The sequence below is a fragment of the Gadus chalcogrammus genome, chromosome 13 (genome assembly GCF_026213295.1).
Source record: "Gadus chalcogrammus isolate NIFS_2021 chromosome 13, NIFS_Gcha_1.0, whole genome shotgun sequence".
Taxonomy (NCBI): Eukaryota; Metazoa; Chordata; class Actinopteri; order Gadiformes; family Gadidae; genus Gadus; species Gadus chalcogrammus.
The window spans coordinates 24046807-24063704 of record NC_079424.1 but is presented as its reverse complement, the minus strand read 5'-3'; positions in this window follow the sequence as shown (position 1 = coordinate 24063704).

Below are 16898 nucleotides of genomic sequence, written 5' to 3'. Positions count from 1 at the left end.
CTGGGCCCCGTTTCCCGATAACGATGGATCTTCGCTCGTACGATCATTCTCCCGATGGATCTTTCGAACCATCGTTAATTTCTTTGGAGCGTTTCCTGAAACTCCTCTTCACGTGAACGCGCATTTGCTGCACTCACGACGATCGTAGGATTGTACCTGTCCACTGACATAGTTCTGAAACGGGCTATGACGCAGGGGGGGACGCAGGAATGTCGCAGGAAAATGGGGTTAAAAAGGGTCAAAATATCTCCCCATCAAGGCCAACCGCAGAGTAGCCTACGAAAAGAATAGATTGCAATAATATGAATGCTAAAGATATTAAAACACAATTGATTAGGCCTAGGCCGACATATATATCAGTCCTAATCCTGAACGCACTGCATACATTTATTCACGGCATTTCCCCCCCCTGAAATAATTCCATATTACAAAAATCCAAAATAGCTTGTGTGACAACTACATTTATCTTACACTTATCTTAATGTGCTGATTTCTGAAACATACTTTGCGCAGAGCTCACATCAACCTCGAGCAGAGCTCGAGGTTGATGGTGTTTCGTCGTCAATTTCCCTGGTGGAGGTCACTGAGGTAGTCAAACATCTCCGCAGTGGCAAAGCCCCGGGATTGATGAGATCCAGCCAGAAATGCTAAAGGCTCTGGGTGTTGAGGGGCTGTCATGGTTGACACGCCTATTCAACATCGCGTGGGAGTCGGGTACAGTGTCAAAGGAGTGGCAAACCAGGGTGGTGGTTCCCCTGTTCAAAAAGGGGGACCAGAGAGTGTGTGCCAATTACCGGGGTATCACACTTCTCAGCCTCCCTGGTAAAGTCTACTCCAAGGTGCTGGAAAGGAGGGTTCGGCCGATCGTCGAACCTCAGATTGAAGAGGAACAATGCGGTTTTTGCCCCGGACGTGGAACTACGGACCAGCTCTTCTCTCTCGCAAGGATCCTGGAGGGGGCCTGGGAGTATGCCCATCCGGTCTACATGTGTTTTGTGGATCTGGAGAAGGCGTATGACCGGGTCCCCCGGGAGAAACTGTGGGAGGTGCTGCGGGAGTATGGGGTAAGGGGGTCTATCCTCATGGCCATCCAATCCCTGTACTTCCAAAGCGAGAGCTGTGTTCGCGTCCTCGGCAGCCAGTCAGTTTCGTTCTCAGTGGGTGCTGGTCTCCGCCAGGGCTGCGCCTTGTCACCAATCCTGTTTGTGATATACATGGACAGGATATCGAGGCATAGTCGTGGTGGGGAGGGGTTGCAGTTCGGTGGTCTGAGGATCTCGTCACTGCTTTTTGCAGATGATGTGGTCCTCATGGGATCATCGGCCTGTGACCTTCAGCACTCACTGGATCGGCTGGCGGCCGAGTGTGAAGCAGCTGGGATGAGGATCAGCACCGCTAAATCTGAGGCCATGACTCTTAGCAGGAAACCGATGGATTGCTTACTCCGGGTAGGAAATGAGTCCTTAGCCCAAGTGAAGGAGTTCAAGTACCTCGGGGTCTTGTTTGCGAGTGAGGGTACTATGGAGCGTGAGATTGGCCGGAGAATCGGAGCAGCGGGGGCGGTATTGCGTTCGCTTTACCGCACCGTTGTAACGAAAAGAGAGCTGAGCCGCAAGGCAAAGCTCTCGATCTACCGGTCGATCTTCGTTCCTATCCTCACCTATGGTCATGAGGGCTGGGTGATTACCGAAAGGACGAGATCGCGGGTACAAGCGGCCGAGATGAGTTTTCTCAGAAGGGCGGCTGGCGTCTCCCTTAGGGATAGGGTGAGAAGCTCAGCCATCCGTGAGGAACTCGGAATAGAGCCGCTGCTCCTTTACTTAGAAAGGAGTCAGCTGAGGTGGTTCGGGCATCTGGTAAGGATGCCCACTGGGCGCCTTCCTTGGGAGGTGTTTCAGGCACGTCCAGTGGGGAGGAGACCTCGGGGAAGACCCAGGACTAGGTGGAGAGATTATATCTCAACACTGGCCTGGGAACGCCTCGGGATCCCCCCGTCAGAGTTGGTCAATGTGGCCCGGGAAAGGGAAGTCTGGGGCCCCCTGCTTGAGCTGCTCCCCCCGCGACCCGACCCCGGATAAGCGGACGAAAATGAGATGAGATGAGAGACTTTGCGCAGCAAGAGAGCCGACTTAAGGTTTCATTGATTGGCTGTCTAGTATAGAATATTTAAATGCAACGTTCCATTCATTCATTATCATTCAAACACGGCTATTGCTGACCCGATTAGGAGAGCTTGGTCTAGATCACGAGTGTCCTAAAGCTTAGGCTTATTAGCTATTGCAATAAGATCTATTCATTTGTAGACCTAAACATGAACTCAGCCTTAGTTTTAGACATATATATATATAATCTGAAACAAGGAGTCTAACTCAGATCAAATTTCAAAATAAAATAAAGAAGACACTAATTCTCATGCCTCTCAAATTGAAAATCAAAACAATAAGATTTATTTATTTGTAGGCCTAAACATGAACTCAGCCTTAGTTTTACACATATATATGTTATCTGAAACAAGGAGTCTCAGATCGATTTTCAAAATAAAATAAAGAAGACACTAATTCTCATGCCGCTCTCATTGAAAATCCAAACATTAAGATTTATTTATTGGTAGGCCTAAACATGAACTCAGCCTTAGTTGTACACATATAAATAGATGTGTAATCTGAAACAAGGAATCTAACTCAAATCAAATTTCAAAATACAATAAAGAAGACACTCATTTCACATGCCTCAATTAAAATCCAAACATATACAAAAGTGCAAAAATGAAACCTATGCTACATTAAAGCTCAGTTTACTGCACTGTGATTTGCCCTGGTGCCTGAACCAGATACTTGACATCTCTTTATCGACGCAAGTTCCTCAATGTTTGGGGTCAGGCTCTGAGGCTGAGCTGAGGAAATCCTCAGGATTGAGTGAAGCGTTCATCAGTGAGACAACTCCTGTGTGATGTTTTGTTCAACTTCATTACAGAGGAAAGTTGTTCATATAGGTATGTGCTACCAAACATAGAGAGCATTTGAGCAACTTGAGCACGCAGCTGGGGCATTGTGTCAGGGATGAAACGTGGAAACTGTGCAGCACCAACAGAGTCATACTTCGACCTGCGTGTGTCGCTACATTGGAGTTCGATCAGCTCCATGATCTTTGGAGGTTGGTTGTTGCGCTTTCCACGTCAACTGCAAACGGATTACTGAGCAGTTCAAACCTACTCTTTTGGGCTTCAAAGTCGGCAAATCAGCGTGGGAAGTCGGCGCTAAGTAGGCCGAGCTTTTCAGCAAATTGTGCACTTGGGAACACAGAGACCTGCTCTTTCATAGTTTGGCAGCACGGGAAATGGCCCAGGTTTTCTCGCAGTATTTGCATCTCCCACAGGCGCAGCTTGGTTTTAAACGCCTTCACCGCAGAGTGCATGTCAGTGATCACATGATCCCGTCCTTGCAGCTGCAGGTTGAGCGCATTGAGATGGCTCGTAATGTCACACAGAAACGCCCATTCACACCAAAACCCTTTGTCCCGGAGCTCTGTTGTGTCTTTTCCTTTGCTTTCCATGAACTGACATATTTCCTCACGCAACTCGAAACATCTGTTCAGCACCCTCCCCCGGCTTAGCCACCGCACCTCTGTGTAGGGTGACCATTTCAATAACACCAAAAAGGAGGACATTATGCGGCATATCAATAAATTACTATGGTTTACATAGGACTCTGGTATACTCTCATTTATATCACAATTTTGAGTGGTTTAAAGATGATGTTTGTGTAGCTGAATAGGAAGATTTAATGATTTAATGAATTTTATTAATGAAAAGTCAAAAAGTGTTTGTTCACAGTATTTGTAGTTATTCAATACATTGTGGCGTTCAAAAAGTCACCACTGAGATTAATCTTTTAAAGTGAAGAGTGCCACAAAGAATAACATGTTGGGACTTAAATGTGAAAAACAATTAACAGGTAACAACCTAATAAAAAAAAATGCTTTTTAAAACTTTTCGATATAAATTCATGCTCTTTTGTCCATTCAGAATTAAACAAATCAGAATACTTAGTACATACTATTTCTGTTCAGTGTCTACTACTTGACCGTACCACACTTGACTGTTTAGTACGGTCTACAGCTATGCGTAGAACACCTCCGAACGCTTCCGAACACCGCCGAAACTCCACCGGATGTTTGGAGATGACGTATCTCCCCTCAGATGCCGGCAAAATTACCTTGATAAGTTACCTGTTTTCCGTCTTGTCATCGTTGCTATTAAATTAAAAATGTCTCTTTTTACTTAATTACTTACTTTACTTTTTTTAATGACTATTTTTTTCGCCGCTTTCTACGTCTTTCTGGTGGAGTCGGGTCAGCCATCTCTTCTTCGTTCGTTAATAGACTCCGGTTGCATTGTGGGATAGCGTAGTGCAGTGGTTTTCAAACTGTGGGGCGCGCCCCCCCTGGGGGGCGCCAGTGTTCTTCAGGGGGGGCGCGACGTGAGAAACAAATAAACCCGAAGAAAAACCTGAAAGTCGATGATTCAAATCATCAATCGTACTTCAACTGTAGAAGTAACCTAACTAAATCAATTTTCAACCGTTTATCTTCGTGCAAACCATTTAACAAATCTACACACTTGTATCTTCAATCATATCCAAACAGAATTTCGATATCATTTAAAATTTCTTCAGAACCACCGTTTTAGTTTCATACCGCTTCGTTTTCAGCTGTTTTCATTGAAGACGTCTGCCCATTCTGATACACCTACTTCTAGACATCGTAACTCATTCATTTTTCAACCGTTTACCATCGTTCAAACCATTGAACAAATCTACACTCTTGTATCTACAATACTATCCAAACGGAATTTTGATAGCATTTATACTTTTTTCAGAATCACAGTTTTAGTTTCAAACCGGCATCGTTTTCAGTTGCTTATAATAATTTAGGTCACCATAGCAACGCCGGTAAACAAACCCCGCTGAATAGTCGAATCTCTGGACTGAAAAAGCAGATCTGATTCGACTCATTTAGAGTCGGGGACCCTGAAGGAATCGGTGTAAACTGGCAGTTTACACAGATTAAGATGTTCAAATGTATTTAAAAAAGGTTAAGCTAATATATGCTTAGATAAAGTTGTTAAGAAATGTGTTTAAAAACGCACAAAGATGTTGTAATGTTTCAGAAATATGTTTAAAATGTTTAAAAAATATGTTTCAAATGTTTTAAAATTATGATCAGTGATGTTTAAAATGTGTAAAATAATTAAGATAGCTTTCCAAACACAGGTCTTTAGAAAAAAAAATGGGGGGGGGGGGGGGGGGGCTCAGCTGAATTTTTTTCTCTGAGGGGGGGCTCACTCTCTCACACTTTGAAAACCCCTGGCGTAGTGAACTCAGTTGTTTACTGTGGCGGTAGTACGCATTCGGAAACGTTTTCCGTACTACACAATGCGTACTGAGCATTGGGACGCGCTATATTTGTGGCGTACTACAAAATGCTTACTATATAGCAGTCAAGTATGAGTATTCGGATTCAGCCGAGGTCTTGCGTTTTGGCATGATGCTAACTTTCTGTCAATGTCATATGACGTAGCAGCACATGGACCCTTGTTTACTTTTTTAACCAATGATAAGCAGGTCACCTGACACCGCTCTTAGCCGTCATTTGTTAGACCAGATATGTTACTGCGTTGGATGCATTTTTTACAGTCTATGATTGGATATTGTGCTGCAGCCCAGCAAAGATGAAAAAACTCCGCTCTTCAAGCCTATGCCACAAAAAGGAGGACAAATACGCGTCCGGCTTGATGCTGCGCCGGACGCCGGACAGGGCATTGAAAATCTGGACTGTCCGGCCTAAAGCCGGTGTTGTGTCGAGATCGGTTTCCCCGTCGAGATGTGTTTCCCCTAGTCCCCGCCCCCGTCCGAAATTACCCGAAGAGCGAAGGAAGCGCGCGTACACAAAAAGCTCGCCCACGAGCTGCTGTGCTCGTACCACAGAGGCACTTTGGAGAGAGCTAAGGTTCAAAACTGACTTTCTTTAGCGAGTTTTATCTGAAGATGTTGTATTGTAGATTTCTATCAATAAAAAATATTATTTTTGTGAGAGACTTTTCATTTTGAATGTTATGGACTTTTGGAAGGAAGTGTGCTCATTCATAATACTGTCAGATACTGTCCCCCCTCTGTTCCATAGGAAAGGAGGCTCACACATCTTTCAAATTCATACTGCTGACTTATTTCCCCACAACAGATAAGTGCTGTGATTTTCAGGCTGATATCACTAAATTTGACCATTTCGAACAGGGGGAACGCATCCTGACAGCTTGGAATATTACTGTCAGATACCGTTCCCCCTCTGTTCCATAGGAAAGGAGGCTCACACATCTTTCAAATTCATACTGCTGACTTATTTCCCCACAACAGATAAGTGCTGTGATTTTCAGGCTGATATCACTAAATTTGACCATTTCGAACAGGGGGAACGCATCCTGACAGCTTGGAATATTACTGTCAGATGCCGTTCCCCCTCTGTTCCATAGGAAAGGAGGCTCACACATCTTTCAAATTCATACTGCTGACTTATTTCCCCACAACAGATAAGTGCTGTGATTTTCAGGCTGATATCACTAAATTTGACCATTTAGAACAGGGGGAACACATCCTGACAGCTTGGAATATTACTGTCAGATACCGTTCCCCCTTTGTTCCATAGGAAAGGAGGCTCACACATCTTTCAAATTCATACTGCTGACTTATTTCCCCACAACAGATAAGTGCTGTGATTTTCAGGCTGATATCACTAAATTTGACCATTTAGAACAGGGGGAACGCATCCTGACAGCTTGGAATATTACTGTCAGATACCGTTCCCCCTCTGTTCCATAGGAAAGGAGGCTCACACATCTTTCAAATTCATACTGCTGACTTATTTCCCCACAACAGATAAGTGCTGTGATTTTCAGGCTGATATCACTAAATTTGACCATTTCGAACAGGGGGAACGCATCCTGACAGCTTGGAATATTACTGTCAGATACCGTTCCCCCTCTGTTCCATAGGAAAGGAGGCTCACACATCTTTCAAATTCATACTGCTGACTTATTTCCCCACAACAGATAAGTGCTGTGATTTTCAGGCTGATATCACTAAATTTGACCATTTAGAACAGGGGGAACACATCCTGACAGCTTGGAATATTACTGTCAGATACCGTTCCCCCTTTGTTCCATAGGAAAGGAGGCTCACACATCTTTCAAATTCATACTGCTGACTTATTTCCCCACAACAGATAAGTGCTGTGATTTTCAGGCTGATATCACTAAATTTGACCATTTAGAACAGGGGGAACGCATCCTGACAGCTTGGAATATTACTGTCAGATACCGTTCCCCCTCTGTTCCATAGGAAAGGAGGCTCACACATCTTTCAAATTCATACTGCTGACTTATTTCCACACAACAGATAAGTGCTGTGATTTTCAGGCTGATATCACTAAATTTGACCATTTAGAACAGGGGGAACGCATCCTGACAGCTTGGAATATTACTGTCAGATACTGTTCCCCCTCTGTTCCATAGGAAAGGAGGCTCACACATCTTTCAAATTCATACTGCTGACTTATTTCCCCACAACCGATAAATGCTGTGATTTTCAGGCTGATATCACTAAATTTGACCATTTAGAACAGGGTGAACGGATCCTGACAGTAATATTCCAAGCTGTCATGTGATGTGAATGGGAATATTCTATAAATGTCTTGATATCATCTTTCGTCTCAACACTTCTGCTGCAGCCGCTTAAAGTCTCACTCCGAGAACCTTAAAATATGAATCAATCCATTAGAAGTATGAAAATATCTTCCCGGTGGCGTAACAGGGCAAACAAGGTGTCCTTTGACATCTACGTTTCGAGGCGATTGCAACAGTGCCACACATATGTTTCGGGGTAGTAATTAGCTGTCGATTTTGGAGGCCTTTATCAAGTTCAAGTTCAAGTTCAAGTGTACTTTATTGTCAAAAATCTATGTAACAGGGTTAGCACAGAAGTTTGAAATTGCGTTTGGCCAGACTCCAATGTGTAATTAAAAAAAACATTTAAATAAGACATTGACAATAATCTCACAAACACACACACACACACACACACACACACACACACACACACACACACACACGTCACACACACACACACACACACACACACACACACACACACACACACACACACACACACACACACACACACACACACACACACACACACACACACACACACACACACACACACACACACACAGCAGCAGAAGTACAATCAGTGGTCACAAGGTGCAACAGTAAAGTAAAGTGCAACAGTAAAGTGCCAGTGACATGGTGAAGTTCATGTGGTTTTCTTCAGTGTGTTGATGAGTCTGATGGCTTGTGGAAAGAAGCTGTTACTCAGTCTGCTTGTGCGGGACCGCAGGCTGCGGTACCGCTTCCCTGATGGTAGAAGGGAGAACAGACTGTGTGCTGGTCATTATTTATCAATAATGACCAGCTATAGATTTGCTTCCCGATGGAGATTTTTGACAAATTACATGTTATTTAGCATCTACACGTTAAGCTGAGTCCAATGAGATCAAGCTCGCCCTCTTGCTACACCGAGATCATGTCCTAGACCTAGGTGTACCATGTAAAATACATGTTACCATTTTCTAGAGTGTCATGCTTGGTGTCATTGGACTCAGCTCAACGTGTAGATGCTAAATAACATGTCATTTGTCACAAATTTCTATCGGGAAGCAAATCAATAGCTGCTCATTATTGATTAAGGCCTCCAATTTCGACAGCTAATTACTACCATTAAACATGTTCAAATATGCTCATGTGTGGCACCGTTGCAATCGCCTGGAAGCGTAGATGTTAAAGGACACCTTGTTTGCCCTCTTACGCCACCGGGAAGATATTTACATGCTTCTGATTGACTAATGAATTGATTCAGCTATTCCCCCAGAAGTCTGGGGTCAAAAGGAGCCGGCACCACGCCGCTTATGAGACAAAAGTTAATGTGTATTTCTCTCATGCATTTTTGTCATTATTAAAGAGAGGCCTGATTCTCAGATATGCAGGTTGGATGGCTACGGTGTAGGTCTGGGAATAACTTCAGGCCAAAATCTTGCAAGCGAGCCGCTGGGTGCAGGTGCAACGAGATGGAGCACTTGCTGAGTCATTTCCTGTAGGGCTGGAGCCACAGTTTGAAGCGTATGCGTCCTTTTTTGAGACCCCCTTTGATATATAAGAGACCTCAAAGTAAAGCTTACTTAAATGTTGTCGACCCACCTATTGCATCACTTCCTTTAGGGCTTCGGCCTCCTAATTGATCATTGTAGTATAATTGAATGCCCTCTTTCATATATATGATACCTCCACCACTGGGTCGTGGCAACAATTCTCCAAATCCATATGGGGAGGGGGGGGTGATGCTTGTGGACAGTAGGGTTGTACACTAGACATAAATAGGAAGAAAACTCAGGAGAAGGAATGACCTCTCATAAATATTTATTTAATAAATTGCTTCAAATAACCCTGCCTCGTTAAATCAATGAGCTTGGTGTTTTGCTTTCAAAAATAGGTTATAGAAGAAGTCTAAACTGCAGAAAATAAAAACATCCAAGCTGCCTTTTAAGGATACCTTGGAATATCTGTCTATTTTTTAACCATCGGACCCTAGTTTACGACAAAAACAACACAATTTACGGCAGCTCATTTGCCGCGTGGTTTTTAGAGCCATGTAAGGATTAGAGGGGCTGGTCGATAGTAACCACCATAGCAACCATGACGGTCAAGTGACTGGATGCAGCCCCCTTGAAAAAAATAGAATACCACCCTCAGGAGATTAATGATATTTAAATGATTATGACCATGAAGTCTTTATTTGCATGGGTTTACATTTCGTTCTGTGTAGCATGGAAAAATATGAGAAACACTCCCATTCGGAATGCATTGGTTTACATTTCTTTCTTTGGAGCACAGTTATTTTTATTTATTTTCAGTTTTTGAGGAGGTGCTTCAAAGATGCTAATTTTTCTGCAATAATCCAAAATCAAATGGAAAAACCCGTTGGCTTTTTGTCAAGGGAACCCAGGGCGACGCTCACTTCCGGGTTGGCCAACATACGTCATCCCTCCACAACTATACTGTAATAACATGTTGAAGTTGAATGATAATGAATGAATTTATTCTTTATTCTGCCTTAGTATTTATTTATTTATTTAGCAGTGAAATGCAGTGTGTGTGTGTGTGTGTGTGTGTGTGTGTGTGTGTGTGTGTGTGTATAACACGCTATTTTATGTTGAAATGCGACGTAATCCAGTGTTCACGAAAACGTACACTGTCAACGTATGCTTTTGGCGACTGGGTTGGCTCTCAGATATACGTGTTTCTAACAAGATGATATCATTAAAAGTTACATAAAGTAACGGTTTAATAACACAAACGCAGGAAACACGTGAGTTGCTAGTTTAGCGAAAGCAGCGTCCCTAACAACCTGACGTTGTTGAAACAAAGATCAGACACAATCACTGACTGAAGATTATGCAAGTAAAAAGTATATTTCTCGCTAGAAATGTTATTAGAAACACGTTTACGGTGAATCGGTCCTAAAATATTGCATTTCCCATTCAGATAATAAAGATTAATAAAGATCATACACATTCACTGACTGAAGATTATTCAAGGAAAAAGTACATTTCTCGCTAGAAATGTCATTAGAAACACGTTTAATGGTGAATCTGTCCTAAAATATCGCATTTCCCATTCAGTTAATGCTGGGTTTTGCGTATCATATGCACGCGAAATGGACGTATCCGCCCTCCACAGTAGTTAATGCTGGGTTTTGCGTATCATATGCACGCAAAATGGTCATTTGGCGTATGTACTGCACGCATTTTGAAAGTGTCAAACCGTGCGATCTGTACGCATATTGGTGAGACTGGGTTGATTATCACAGACAATTTTAAGTAGAAACGGGTGGCCAAAAGCTGTCATATTCTTAGTTATCACAGACAATTTTTAACAATAAATGTTCTGTACGGAGCTCCTTAAGGGACAATAGGGAGAACGCTCCCGGACAGAACCTTAGATGGAAGTCGTGCTTAGTGACAAATCACGACAAATACTTCCAATTGATATGCATGAGTTTGAAAATTGTGCTTTTTGACACGAACATTTAGAAAATACGTGTACCTGATCACGTTTCAATAGATTAAATAACGTGACAGTGTCACCTATCTTCGTGAGCCCGGGATGCCTGTACGCCGGCCATTATCGCCCGATAATGGCCGACGTTCTATACATTATCCCTTACATAACCAGCAATGACAATGGTTTCATACCCATGATTTAAACGGCATGCGAGCTGCTGGTTTCAGTAACATCATATCAACCATGTTATTATAATTATGTGGAGACGAATGAAATATTGTTCGTCATAACTATCAAACCAAACATCCTTCACATTCGCCGAACGACGATTATGAAAGTAAAGTGCACATTTCTCGCAAAAAATGTTTGCATAAACACTTTTAATGGTGTAACTATGCTAAAATATCATATTTTCCACCCAGAATAAAAAGTATGTCCGCCATTTTCACAGAAAGATATCCTAAAAACTATCCAATAGGAAAGATGCTCACAGCGTATATTAGAGACGTAGTGAGGCACCCCCCATGCCGTCGGCAGAAGACGCCGAAGGGTACCTTTCCCGTCACCGACTGACGGCAAAGGGTACCTTTCCCGTCAGTCACCGACGCTAAAGTGCCTTTGCCAACAGTCGGTATTTGACGTTCTCGGAGTGAGACTGTGTTGGTGGCTGTGTCATGCCAAATTTGTACCGGGCGCGTCATCCATACGTAATCCATTCCAAACCTGCCTGGCAACAGATGATCGCGTCGAATGACGTGAAAGGTTCACGAACATTCGCGAACCTTCTATCTAGCGATCCGTTATCTGTATTGTGCTATTTCGTCCTTGACCTGCTTTAAACACTCAGTTTACTTGCTAAATTTGATTTAACAATTAAATACAATACAAATATAAAGTAAAAACAAGTGTTATCTAGCGATCCGTTAACTGTATTATGTTATTTTGTCTTTGGCAACATGAGCGCAAATGTTTTTTGAAACCTGCCCGGCAACGGACGATGCGATCATGTGCTGCCATGCAGGTTTGGAATGGATTACGTATGGATGACGCGCCCGGTACAAATTTGGCAGCCGGTACAAATTTGGCATGACGGCTGCGCTGGATTTAGGAGTCCGAGGTAGGAAACCCAAACGCTGCCGTGTTTGGGTGCATGATAGAGGTTAGATCGGGTTGGATTAAATAATCTCGGATATAAATAACAAAAATCAATAACTTCACATGGTGTGTCTGGTGTGTTTCCAGCATTCGTAGTGTTGATCAGCAGAGATATAGTCTGCCAAAACGTTGAGGTTGCTTAGCAACCAGAGACGCTGTCCATGCAAGTAAATGGAGCGTTCCCTCTTCGTCATAACTATCAAACCAAACATCCTACACATTCACCGAGCGAACATTATGAAAGTAAAATGCACATTTCTCGCTAAAAATGTTTACATAAACGCTTTTAATGGCGTAACTATGTTACTATTTCCACTCAGATTAAAGAAAGATGTCCGCCATATGCTTCTGTGACGTGGAGTCAAGCTCCACGCTGGTTGGCTATCGTGGCTAAGCGTCACGCGTAGGTGCGTCAAAAGTGAGTAACCCCTGACTGCAGCTCGCAGATCGAGGAGGAGCTAAATGTGGGCGGGTCTAAACGTTTAACCCATGGTTTTATCCTCTCGGGCGCCATCTGGTGGCGGAGATCCGGCAGCACATTCTCAAACATCAATACAGCACAGCACAGCACAATGACTTACCGGTAATATGGAAAAGGGTTCATGCATTTGATAGACTTAGACATTCCTACTTTTAACTTGTCATTTGCAATGTCTTTTTTAGTATAGACACATTATTTCACATTATTTCGTACACTCGTACACAATTATATTAGCTAAGTCAAATAAACCAAAGACAGAAGCGGGAGAACGTATTTCCGTCTGGTCCATGATACTGCGCGGAATTTTCCTTAAATGTGGGCTGGCTTAAACGTTTAAGCCCGCCCACATTTAGCTCCTCCTCGATCTGCGGGCTGCAGTCAGGGGCACTTGTCAAAAGTTCATTTTTTTAACTCTGCGTGTTGGTGCGTTGGGCACATTGGTGCGTTTATGTGCGTCATTACGTGCGTATGCCGCGTCTAACGCCACTTACGTGCCGCTTTAACGCGCCTACACCAATGGTTCCCTATGCAAAAATGCCGATTTTCAACACCAACGCGCGTGCAGTGTGGCCTTACTGTGGGTTCACACCAAACGCGGAATTTGTCGCCCGTTCGCGTTGTCACGCCGCGTCGCCGCACATCATAATCTGTTGCTGTGCAAGTTTTGTCTAATTTGTCGCGCCACAACAAGATAACTACCATTGCATGTCTTTACCTTTTGTGGAAGAGGGAGAGACGTCGGAGGACCCGACGCAGTATATTCATAATATTGTAATGACCACGGAAGAGGCAGTGAATGAAGTATTGAATAGACAGAGATTTATTAGATAGGCCGACTTAATAAACCGTTGGAACATACAAGACCGGAAACATATCAATGCCGGTAAACAAACCCAGAGAAGCCCAATCCCTATGAGAGCTCCCCGCGCTACGGCCATCCGGAGGCGCACAGAGCTTTTGGCCGTGATATTATATATGCAAATATTATATTATATACTATCAGGTCTCAAAAGTATTCACATTCATTACTCAAGTAGAAGTTTAGATACTAGCATTTAAAAATACTTCTGTAGAAGTTGAAGCATCAACTCAAGCTTTTTACTTAAGTAAAAGTATAAAAGTTCTGGTTTCAAAGCTACTTAAAGTATTAAAGTAAAAGTAATACAAGGGGAAAAAAAAGCTTAGGCCGTGCCACAGGGGTCTATAGAATTACAATCAGCTTGTTTGCCAAGTATGCTCACACATACAAGGAATTTGGTCTCTGCATTTATCCCATCCGTGAATTAGTGACACGCACACACAGCACACCTCTATAGCACACTGCCCCACTTCCCCCAATTTTTTTTTTTCTAAATGCCATCTAATGACTATAATGTTAATGTTGAAAAAATTGGGATGCACCTGTTTCAGACACATTTATGCCCATAGAAAATGAACGCATATTAGTACAATGCAAATACATTAAAGAACCATATATGTGTACTACTGAGCATTAACATGTGTTTCATGGAGCGGAAGATATGATGACTAGTTTCCTGTAAGTATTGGAATGGTGCAAAAAGTCAAACTTCAGAGGCATGTTATCAAAAGCCTTTATTGGGAATGTAAATGTATGTATCCAAGCTTAGCTGCAGGAATTTAAGATGTAACGAGTAAGAACTTGGCAAACTGGGACGCACCATAACAAATCAGCAGTGCCCAGCTTACGGTGCTAACCAAACTTTTGCGAGTGATTAAACATTTCCTGAAAAAAAACCATATATATATCTACACCAGTATCTACATCAGTTATGCACAGACCATGCAACAAAGAGTTACCAATAGGCTTTGTTCAGCTGCAAAAGCAACTGGTTCTCAAAGTTCTTCGAGCCACTGCATGCTCTTTTTGGACTGAAGATCAGCCCTGCAACCAATAGGGTGTCAGAATGGTATATGTTTCTATTCTCATCCAACCAATCAAATTCACTCTATCCGATGACGCGAATTGTCTGAATAGGTTTTTTTGTTTGTGTTTTTTTGAACGCCGGCGGAATAAAAACAAGCCGAAATTAAATAGGAGTAACGAGGCCATTTTTAAAAAGTAAGGAGTAGAAAGTGCAGATAAGTGTGTGAAAATATAAGAAGTAGAAGTAAAAAGTAGCCTGAAAAAAAATTACTCCAGTAAAGTAGAGATACCCAAAATTTCTACTTAAGTAAGGTAACGAAGTATTTGTAATTTGTTACTTGACACCTCTGTATACTATTATATTATAGAGCTCCGGGAGTCGCAAACGGCAACATTCACTTTCTCTTCCATGCTGCAGTTCACCCCGGACTGCACTGCACTGAGTTTGACCGTTGAACGCTGATTGGCTGTTACGTTACACATGTGGCTCAGTGGCCACGCTGTTGTACGCTGATTAGCTGTCATCACGCGAAATTCGCGTCAAAGTTCAAATATTTCAACTCGAGCGAATTTGTCGCGCCACAATTCCTCGCCTGTGCACGGCGAAAGTGTGGCGCGACAATTCAAAACTTGTCGCCGGTTTTCCCTCGCGAAAAATTCGCCCGATACGCGTCAATACGTTCACTTTTTATGGGATCCTGTCGCCCCGCCGCGTTTGGTGTGAACGCACAGTAACGCGTGCAGTGTGGCCGTAGCATCACCACATCAGTGGCAGAACACTGCTGAAAAAAAAAAAAAGAACATGTTACCATGCATGTGATATGTGAATGTTTATGCTGTTTCTTATCACATGTTCACAATGTATTTTCTGGTGTGTGTTACTTGAAGACAGTTGTCATTTCTACAGGTTACTTGTTTAACAAAACAGCTGTTTATTCTGAGATATTCTTTTAATGCATGTTTCCTGTTATTGGAGGTGTTAAACTAAAGAAGGGGGATGTAGAATGTTGTATCTGCATTGCATTGATGAGCTTTGATTGGCCCAATGAGCCACGTAGTCACGTGAGCATGAGACCCCGGTTGATTGGTTGGCTAGCGATGTTGGAACTGATAACTAGTGATGGCAGTCCAACACTGAAGCTTCGATACGTGCTTCATACCATTAACAAAACTAACCATAAAACCACTGCTTCGGAGGTTGCTTTGGTACGGAAAAATCACGTGACATATGACGTCAGAAACAGCAACTGCTTCTTTCTCTGACTGAATCGCCTGGGGTGGTTTGCGGCGCTGTCATGCCAAATTTGTACCGGCTGCCAAATTTGTACCGGGCGTGTCATCCATACGTAATCCATTCCAAACCTGCCTGGCAACGGACGATCGCTTCGAATGACGTGAAAGGTTCATGAACATTCGCGAACCTTCAAGCTCGTTCATTCGCACTTGTCCGTTATCTGTATTGTGCTATTTCATCCTTGACCAGCTTTAAACACTCAGTTTACTTGCTAAATTTGATTAAACAATTAAATCCAACACAAATATAAAGTAAAAACAAGTGTTATCTAGCGATCCATTTTCTGTATTATGTTATTTCGTCTTTGGCAACATGAGCGCGAATGTTTTTTGAAACCCGCTTTAAACACTCAGTTTACTAGCTAAATTTGATTAAACAATTAAATACAATACAAATATAAAGTAAAAATAAGTGTTATCTAGCGATCCGTTACCTGTATTATGTTATTTCGTCTTTGGCAACATGAGCGCGAATGTTTTTTGAAACCTGCCCGGCAACAGACAACCCTTACGTAATCAGTTGTCCGTTGCCTGGCAACGGACAACTGATGACGTGCCCGGTACAAATTTGGCAGCCGGTACAAACTTGGCATGACAGCGCCACACACTGGCCCTCATTTATCAAACGAACGTAGAAATTAGCGTAAATCTGAACGCATGATTGATCTTACGATAGGACCAACGTGAGATTCCCGAAACTTTCGTATCACACCAATCCCAGCGTACGAAGGATCTTGGTGTTGATAAATACGGCGGCTGAGATCGATCGTAATTAACGTAACACGCCCATGTAAAAGCACGTCTTCAGAAGTCCAACGGTAAAAAAAAGAGAGGAATTTTTCCGAGACCGAAATGGAGACGCTCGTGTCACTGGTGGATGCGAACCGTCTGGTTTTGTTTGGTAGCCTAAAAGCTGG